This window comes from Triticum aestivum, chromosome 4A, assembly GCF_018294505.1.
Source record: "Triticum aestivum cultivar Chinese Spring chromosome 4A, IWGSC CS RefSeq v2.1, whole genome shotgun sequence".
Taxonomy (NCBI): Eukaryota; Viridiplantae; Streptophyta; class Magnoliopsida; order Poales; family Poaceae; genus Triticum; species Triticum aestivum.
The window spans coordinates 410,697,387-410,708,118 of NC_057803.1; positions in this window are offsets into that span (position 1 = coordinate 410,697,387).

Genomic DNA, 10,732 nt, shown 5'->3' on the forward strand with positions numbered 1-10,732 from the left:
AACTGCAGCATCGTGAATAAGAAAAAACCTATACTTTACAATAAAGAAATTATGGCATATTACATCCACTGGGCATCAAAGTTCGCCACTATGATAATAAAGAACAAGCAGACAACAGATTACATACACTGGGCATCAAAGATCGCCACCAGTGCAAATAAACACGCCGACAAAATAATATACAAAACCGACATCACTTCAATAGAGTTCAAGAAAGGTTAGCCCTGCTGGGGAGCTGCAGCGCAAGCAGCTGAGCAAGATGATGAGACTGCGCTTGTTCAACACTTATATCTTCCTCACTCTGAAAGATAAACAAGCAGACAGATGACAGGTTTTGCACATAAAAGTATCAGTGCTGACAATTCATCACATTTCTTACTGACGAATAAAGTGTCACAGTTTAAATTTGCATTAACACAATATGGTATTGTTCAGGTCAAGACATGGCAGGAAATGATATTGTGAAGGAGTTGGCAGCTTCACGACACCAAAGGATTACAGATCAAGAACTCATAAGTATCAATGGTTAGTGTGTTGTCAATTTATACCATTTCAGATTGGCAAATAAAGGTACGGTTTAAATAATAGTAGAATGATATGACATTTTTCATAGTTAAGACATTGCAGAATATGATATTGTGCTATAGTGGGTAGGTTCACCACACCACTGGATTACAGATGAAGAACAGAAGCATACATGCAGTGCAAAAGAAGACCACTTGCTCTGTATAGTTTAATTTACATGGTATGAAGAGGGAACTTGGTTGTACAACTAAAAACATAAATTGAGAAAGGACAAACTTTTGTTTATGAACTACATATAATAAACTTTAAACAAGCAAATTTGATACAAACACCAAAAATAAACATTTGTTGCAGTCATGCCTAACCAAATATATACAAGAAAGTTTGAAGGCTTGAGATGGACAAACTTACATTATTGGTGAAGACAGGCTCTATAAAGGCCTTGTCCATGCTGATGGGGGGGGGCAATTCAAGAAGTTTACCATAGAATCTTCTTCAAAAGCATTGCCTTTATTCTACATTTTGTTAAGAGTATATATAGATGTGATAATATATGAAAAAAGGAGAATATTTAAGATAAGATGAAGAGTGATGCTACATAACCAAGTAGCTATAAATGTAAGTGCAGCGATATAGGCAAAAGGTACAGCCAAGAGCAATGCACAACTAAACTTCTTCAGTAACAACCTTATGGTAAGAGTAAATATAGATCTGATGTGTAGAAAATGGAGGGCAAAGGAAAATAAGCTGCAGAGTGATGGTACATGAACAACTACCTGTCATTATAAGTAACTGATAAAGGACAACATGTACTTACAAGAACAATGCAGAGCTAAAAAAACATTGGCATTGGATATATTCTACACTAATGTAACCATTCATACAGATCAAATAATTTGGAGTGAACAATTGATAAGCAACCTATCATGCATACTGCTGTCACATAATGAACCAGGTATGTATGCAAGTAGAGTGATACAGGACAACAGGTACTAACAAGAGCAAAGCAGCGGGCAGCATATTTGCGATATCCTGTCGTTCTTGTCAAACCAGAATTCTTCTTCGAGCATTTTCCTACAAAAAAGATCCGTAAGGCACATGCAGAAAAGTAGAAGTTCAAATTGTCATGTGATTTCACGGACAATACCTCATCCTGGGAACGAGACCAGTGCATAACAAGGTTTCTCCATTCAATGTCTTCTAAATTTAGCATAGGAGACTTCACCGGAAATTCGTTTATAGACTTGCCATCAAAGTGTGATTTCCTCAGGTAACACCGATACTGCTGCAATGCTTCCTTGAAAAGAACAAGCAAGCTTTGCTCGTCATGACTATCCAGATTGACCCTCGCCTAGTTACAACAATGTAATGTAAATCATTGATGTTTTCAATCAACAGAAAACAAGAAAATAATAACCATGAATAATAGCACTTACACGTAAGTTGGACAGGAAGATGTGAAAATAGTGTTTGTCTTCACAATGATCTTCCCATGATGGGAATATATGCACGTAGTCCCTAACAACATTGAAAGCATTGTCTTTTGAACTGGGAATAAATGGAATGGGCTTCCAATCTGCAGGAATTGGCCGTCTCTGCAGTTGGGATAGGTCTTCGGCCGGTGGACTTGTTGTACTTTTTGCTGGAGTGGGATTTTTCTATGGTACAGCTGGTGCTATGGCAAATGAAATCGGTATACCATTTGCTGGAGTGCAGGTCCTGTGTGGTGGGGCTAGTGGTGTGGCCAGTGAAGTATGGGTACAGTCTGCTGGAGTCGATCCTACGTTTTGTGTCACTGGTTGTACAGCCAATATAAGTGGGGTGTTGTCTGATTTCTCCGGCACCACCACGTTTTTCAAGGACTTTTCTGGTGCTGCTTCAGGTTCGGCAATCACCCTCTTCCTTTTCCATGTGTGATGCACAAGAACAACATTTGAGTGGAAAAACATGATATGATGACAGATGGAATATGTATTGATAATGGATGGGCATGGCATCTCGACATATATGATGAGTAAACTAAGCAGATGGTGGTGCAACAAAGTAGAAGAAATGCAAGACAACGTATGCAAGATACGTGCAATCAATAAAACCTTGCCAAATTAGAACATGCACCTTGATGGGTGAACAGGACATGCCATCTGCCTTTGACTCCTCGAGGTTAGAATAGTCATTAGGATGATATTCTGAACAAGAATCAACAGGTGGGGAGCGTACAAGTTTCATTGCTTCCAGAATGGCACTCAATGCCTTGGTGCCAATTTTGTAAGTCATTGCAGTGTTCCACAATATTCTTCTGATGCGCGGTTTCTGATATTCACTGTAATTTCTTATAATATCTGAGAACCATGAAAACATAAATAGTTGTGAGATTATCTTTGTAATGCAGATGATATTCTAATATATGGGCGCCCCTGTAAACACTTGTGTGCTATCACTGGATTCTGATGAGAGAGCTCATGTGTGTTGTAATATGGTGCGTGCATTTATATAATCTGGCACAAGTACACAAAAAATAGGCTCCAGAAGTAAGGATAGCTGGCAGATGATAGGTTCATAATATACTATATAGAGAGTTTATTGCCAAACCATGATAACAAGAGCACACAGCAACTAGGCAGATCATAGTGTACATAACAGGGGTACACCATAACCAGGATATATAGATCGGGAAAGTGGAACTGGCTAGAAATTACGTGTTGTATTGCCGCTAGTAATTGAAAGCCTATCGATCACGTACAAGCCAGCTCTATCAGCTGTTGACTGCAGATGTCCCTGCTCCTGTTCCTGACAAGGAACATACTGTGCTTCACATACAGAACACTGCACGGGCCGCCGGCCGAACCACCGGCCCCACCGCCTGTGTTCCTCCGCCACCCCCACCCCCACCCCCGCCCCCACCCGCGTCGAGTTTTCTTTGTTTGACGAGGCCCCACCACCGCCCCCCACAACCACCATCCCCACCCAAGCCCCTTCGATCGCACCAGCGAACTCCCGCGAGCTCTAAAAAATCGACTAACCCAATTTTGAAATTTAATCTACTATGATTTAAGTGTGGAATATAAAAGGGGAAAACCATAAGCATTGCGAGTATGGTGTTGAGCGTGCCATGGCGGATCTGAAGGTGCAAATCGGACAAAGGAAACTTCGCAACCAAGACAATAAATCAGAGTAAGAAGTGGCAATCTATTTTCTTGCTGCGATAAATAAGTTGAGCAGATACGAAAGAGTACTGCCTCTGGTGCGGCGCCGTGTACGCATCTGCTAAGAATTTGACGGTGCTGCAGTAGCGATGGCTATCGGCGGTGTGGAAGCAGATCTAGGAGGGTAGACGGTGTCGGCGGGGCGCGGTGGATGAGACGGTCGTAGGAGCGGCGCCGGCAAGGTGGACGACTACGGGGATGAAGCGAGAGGACGGGATGCAAGGATCCCGGTCTGAAGCCGTGGATGAGAGAGGTCGATCTCTTGTAATGGACGGCGGCGCCGGGGTATCAGCTCCCGCATGGTGGAGGAGGACGGCGGTGGATGGGGTGGCGGACGGCGGCGGACGGAGGAGGGTGGGGCGGAGAGGGTGTTTTGGCGCCCACGGAGTACGAATGGGGAAAAGGGAGGTAGAGAGGAAGGGGGGAACCATGTATTCAGGGTGCGCTTGTCTCAAATGTGAGGAAATTTACAAACTTAGCCCCCGTTTCAAATTTCTACAACATCACAGCAACACTAGTCGGTTGGGGATAGGACGGTAATCTTGCATACACCGAATATTTGCCGACAAGAGTTTGTTTTTGGCACCCACCATGTATGATTATGAATCCGGGAGGGAGTCGATTTCGGCCGAGGACACACTGTGTTTTGGCGCCCACCGTGTATGAATCCGGGTGAGAGGCGGTTACATCCCGTTTGGGTGAAATTACAAACCTACCCATATCGAAACCTATAGAAATCCAGCATATAGGCTTTGTGTGGCAGGGATAGGCAGTAGTGATTTCCATCTCGCAGATTTTGGTTTCGGGAGGTTACTGTGACTTTCCCCGCTTCCTTCAAATTTTGCAGAGTGCACGTTTATCGTGCCAACTCAATTCGATTCCTGTTTGTATTCTATTTTTTTCGGGCGGGATCCATTTTCAATTGGAATTGCATTCTATATACATCATTTTTTATATATACTTTCAAAAGCACAACAAAGAATTCTGCTCCTTTATATGTATAATATGATTTACAAATACAACGATCTCGAAATCTTATGGTTGAATTCAAATTTTTTTAACCAAATTATGTTCTACTAAAATGTATGGATCAGTAATATCTACATATTAAATAACATAGATGTGTGTGAATTCATATGAGTATGCATGTTTGATAGATCAATTTTGGTTCGAGTATGGATTACATGTATCATCATCTCGAATTCAAATATTTGAATCCCTTTCTTGTTCACTCCTTTCACGCCCATCTCTCTCACATGCATGCTCCTTCAGGTAGCTATCACTCTATTTTCTCCAGCTCACCCGCACGCTCACTTCATGTTGCTTCTATCCTCGCAAACATGGTCTCTCGACGTCTCCCTTGAGAAGTGTCACACTCTCCCTATCATTATAAATTACACGGTTTTCATTATCTCTCACGTCTCTACTGTTCTCTGGTATCACTTGGTACCTAAGGTTTCTTTTTCACCGCCAAACACACAGTCTCCACTCGTCCTTCACTTTGTCTTTCTCTCTATGGGATTCTCTCACACACCCTATATATCTCTACATATGACTCATACCACTAAAATTACTCTCTCTATCTCTCCTGTAGACACAACATCTATTGCGGTCTCCTTTTCGTCTCCATCCCAGACTGACATTATTCATTTGTTTACCGATCAGACAACCCCGACTACCGTCTCCTCTCTCTCTCACACACAGACACACACACACAACTCCTGCTTCCACTCCCCTTCCCGACTAACGTGTCTCTCTCACACACACAAAACTCTCGCTTTCGCACCCCGACTCGTATTTCTCTCACAAACATTTATCGACTAGCTAGCCTCTAGATAGGTTCATATACCCGCACACTCGTGCTTCCACCATCGCATACATGTCTCTCTCCCGCTCCTTGTATCTATGTAGATTTTTCTTCCCTTCTTGAGACACGCCCTCTCGATCGTGCACACACACACTATCGCCTCATTTTAAGCTGATACGTATCGCACACACACTCCTTGTGTCTTTGTCACACATGCACTCCATCCTCCTCCACTCGCCCTCTCTCTCACACACACATGGGCTTTTTGCAACAACTAGCAAGATGCCCATGCGTTGCATGGAACATCAAGATGCATTTGTATGAGTAGTTTATCTTGTGGGGGAAAAGGATGAACGAGGGAAGGCCTTATTTGCAAATGTGGAGAGGGGTGTGGGTATCTCTTTGCAAAATTGCCATAGTTTCCTTCCTATCCGTCAAATATAGATTGGACGGCCTATATTGCAGGATGGCTGGCACACGATCATCACCGACAATGCTTATTATAAGAGTAGGGATAAAAATAGAGTTGGTGATGATGGTGGGCCTGCCATCCTGCAATGTAGGTCGTCCGATTTATATCTGACGGATAGGAAGGAAAATATGGCAATTTCCCCGCACTCTTCACCACATTTGCGGATAAGGCCATCCCTAGTTCATCCTTTTCTCCCACAAGATCTTGATGTTCCGTGCAACACACGGGCATCTTGCTAGTAAGAGTAGAAATTAGACATATACCACTTCTCGAATCTTGAAACCAACAACATTCCTCCCTTATCTCATCAAAACCGCCAAAGGAATATATTTTGAGTGAAACATAACATATTTTTAGTGATATACGTATTTCAAAGCTAGAATTTTTTCCTATCAAATCGGTGAATATGTATTAATCCAGTGGCGGAGATAGGCCTGGGGCAGCTAGGGCTATAGCCCCAGGCCTAGAAACAACTTCCTTTGTAATTTCTTCATGCAAAGCATAGAAAATCATAGAAGTTTATCACTCAACATAGCACAGCCCCAGGCGTAGTCTGCATCTAGCTCCGCCATTGTATTAATCTACATTGATCGTGTGGCAACGCATTGGCACATTGCTAGTAGTTATTATAATTTTCTGGACACCAGACAAACGGTGGAGTACATATACGAATAGAAGAGGCGCACACACGCAGTCAGCCTCTCGCTGTCTCGCACACATGAGTGTTACGTAAAGGCGACATTAACAAATAAACCCTAAAACCCTAGGGGCACGATTGCTGCATTAGCGGGTACCGGGTACGTGGTGGAGCAACTTGTAGGAATAGTCAGCTCGCGTGATAATTTGATCCGTAGGAGTTGATGGTCGGGACCACAGGTGAACGACTTGGAGCGCGGTGGCTCGCCAGTTGCCACAGATCGAGTAACCACGTTTAAAATATCGTTTTTAGAGGGGTTAAGAGTTCCGATTTTCAATGGCGCGTTATAAGTAGTAAGTAGTTTTTAGAACGATTTGTATGGAGCAAAAATGGAATTCATAGTACTACGTACCTCCTTGGCGTATGGTTGTATGGTTTTTTTTGCCATGGAGGTTGTATGGGTTTATGTTGCGAGATGTTGAACCTGGTAGTTCTATGTCAAATACTATGGTTTAGATTTAGATGATGGTTTTCTTTAATTAGAATCGGAAGGGGAAACCCTTCTTCGATTAAAAAAACTACTACCTCCATTCTGGTTTACTAGTCCCCATCGTACTTTGGGTCAAAGTTTGTCCACGAACTTTACTTGTAAAATGTGAATGGAAAACGAGATTTTGTTATACCCAAACAAAAATCGACTAGAGGGAGTGATTGCTCTGACACGGACATGACCTCTCATAGCGCAGGCATTGAACCGGCGCGCCAGCCAAGAGGGCTGCACTCGCTGCAGGCCCGGCTGAGCACGCCTCCTCGCCGCGTGCAACCAGCTTAAGACTGCCCGCCTGCCTTCATTGAATCTGCGCGTGTGCCGGCAACACGTCCTTTCGCGAGCCAGCAGGCATTTTAGAACACAAAAAATTACTAAAATATAATTAATTTACGCATGGTCTTGACTTGTTATGCTCGCACTGGTAGCAGGAACTAGTAGAGGATTTTCTTTATTTATAACTCTCCTCACATTTTTGGCTTTGAAGTGAATCATGGCTGTGGACATTATGTATGAATGTCAGATATCTGTCAACATGAGTTTGATGTGGAAGTTGAACTTGGAATGTCGGGCTTGCGCGTGAACTATACCATGTCCAATGCTTCATCTGTTATTGTTTGGAAAGTAATTGCTATTATTACATGACCCGAAAAAAACATTTTGTTCCACATCAGTAGATGCACGGACATCACAACAGGCATGCTGACTAGATAAACATTTGAACCTAGCTATTATGAAGGAAATTTTGTATTAACAACAGTTTTAGATAGCAGGAGACGCCTAGCCTGCTCTGCCTCTGCTAGCTTATTTCTGGCTTCTTCCATCTCTTCTTTGGCTTGGGTGAAGAGAGCATCTGATTGCTCTTTTCGCTTCTTCAGGAACTCAGCTACATTCTCAAGGGCCGTTGCATGCTTTCTTTCACCCTTTACTAATGCCACAAGGACACAAATAGCTGACGACTCCACCTGGCTTGTGTGTAATCCAGCATCAACTTCATTTTGGAAACATGATCTTGAGGTTGACCATACTTCCCTCCTCGCAGGAACTGCATCCTGACATGAAGTTACTTATTTTTTAGATCAATACTCAAAGCAACCTAGATCCATTTAGTAGAAGCCAGATAAACATAACTCAGAGAAGTGAATTCAAAAGGAAAAAATAAATAAAAACAGACTACAAGGTGAGAACACCCACTTCATACATCAAGCTAAAAATGAAAGCATTAGGACGATTAAGACTCTTCATATTACACATCGAAGAACACGAGGCTACATGAAAGTAATTGAAAGGGTGTTACTTACTGTCGGTGTCAAAACCGGCTGATCTCGGGTAGGGGGTTCCGAACTGTGCATCTAGGCCGGATGGTAACAGGAGGCAAGGGACACGAAGTTTTACCCAGGTTCGGGGCCCCTTGATGGAGGTAAAACCCTACGTCCTGCTTGATTAATATTGAAGATATGAGTGTACAAGAGTAGATCTACCACGAGATCAGAGAGGCTAAACCCTAAAAGCTATCCTATGGTATGATTGTATGTTGTGATTGTTGTCCTACGGACTAAAACCCTCCGGTTTATATAGACACCGGAGAAGGTTAGCGTTACACAAGGTCGTCTACAAAGGAGGAGATATCCATATACGTATTGCCTAGCTTGCCTTCCATGCCAAGTAGAGTCCCATCCGGACACGAGACGAAGTCTTCAATCTTGTATCTTCATAGTCTAACAGTCCGGCCAATGGAGATAGTCTGGCTGTCCGGAGACCCCCTAATCCAGGACTCCCTCAGTAGCCCCTGAACCAGGCTTCAATGACGACGAGTCCGGCGCGCAGTTGTCTTCGGCATTGCAAGGCGGGTTCCTTCTCCGAATACATTACAGAAGAAGTTGCATACGAGGATAGTGTCCGACCCTGCAAAATAAGTTCCACATTCCACCGTAGAGAGAATAATTTTTCCACAGATCTAATTTGCTGGCTTGTTTTGACAGCATGACATCATGTCATGGCCCGGTGATTATTCGAACCGTTTCTCTTAACCAGCTCCACACATAACGCGAGGCGGTTTCTTGACACGTCTTGCCAAAGCGGAGATCGTGTTCCCCTAATTACGGGATTCTCATTAATGCGGTTCGTGGGTAGCCCAACCGTGTCTAGGACTCCTAGATTATAGGTAAGTCCTAAATGGGTACGGAGAGGATGCTTCATATTCACCCTCTTTATAAGGGGACAAGATTCTCGCTTTTTCCCTCCCGTGCTCAATCAAACCCTTCCCCCGCCTCGAGTTCTAACACCCAAAGCCCAGGTCAGGTGCTTCGGATCTTCAACCATGTCCGGATCCAGCCTTGAAGGCCAATGGATGCCCTCCTCCGTTACGGAAGAGGACATTAAGAAGTTGAGGGAGGCCAGATATCTGACCTCCGAGGTGTCGAATCGGCTGCCTGCTCGAGGGCAGGTCGTCCCTACTCCCGAACCCAACGAGAACGTTGTGTTCTCTCCGACTTCCTCCGAGGTCTAGGCCCCACTCTGGATCCTTTCGTCAGGGGCTTGATGTTCTCTTATGGGTTAGATTTCCACGATCTGGCCCCGGACTCCTTTCTCCACATCACGACATTTATTGTCGTGTGCGAGGCCTTCCTCCATGTTACCCCTCACATTGGCCTGTGGATCAAGACCTTTGAAGTAAAGCCGAAGATGATTGAGGGGCAACAAGCAGCGTGCGGAGGTGCATCAATAGGCAAGATGGCAGGAGCTCCATGGCCGAGAGGTTCCTTTCCAGAGGTGCCCGAATTATGGCAACGGGAGTGGTTTTATGTCACGGCTCCCAGAAGTGCCAAGTGGGCGGCTGCCCCCGCTTTTCGCTCGGGACCCCACCACAACTGATGTCAAGGATTAGCAGGGGTCTGAGCTGGGGTCCAGCCAAGGACGTGCCTATACTGCAAAGCTGCATCTAGGATCTCTTCGAGGGGGATTTCAATTTGGTTGTGGTGATACAAGTTATGCTGGTTCGCCAAGTCCAGCCCTGCAAACGCCGGCCCCTACGCTTGTGGGAGTTCAACCCAGAGGGAACACGTGCCATTCAAAGTTTCGTCGGCCTGACGCACGAGGAGATGTACAAGTCATTCTTCGGACCTCAAGTGGAATGTCCGGATATCACCGAGGACGTGGGCCTGAGGAGTAACTGCGCTGCCGAACAAGTAAGAAATCCCCTGGCCGAACACACTGTTTTTTTATTCGAAGTTATTTATGAGAGTTCGCCTTTTGACCAAGACTGGCTAACAAAGGCGAAGATGATTCAATGTTTGGCCCCCCTCCCTGAGTGTTTGGAAAATACGGTATTGGAGAAGATGCTCGAGGTTGCACCTTGCCCGGAGCCCTTGAAGGAAGATACCGAGGGAGATAATATGGGCGGACGCGGGCCCCTACCGCTATCCGCTCCAACCGAGGGAATGGGCGTCTCCAAGAAGGAGGACGATCGGGGGAGGAAAAGGCTGCTTCGGAGGATCCGGAAGCCGAAGCCTCCAAACAGGAGAAGAAGTCTCCCACAGAG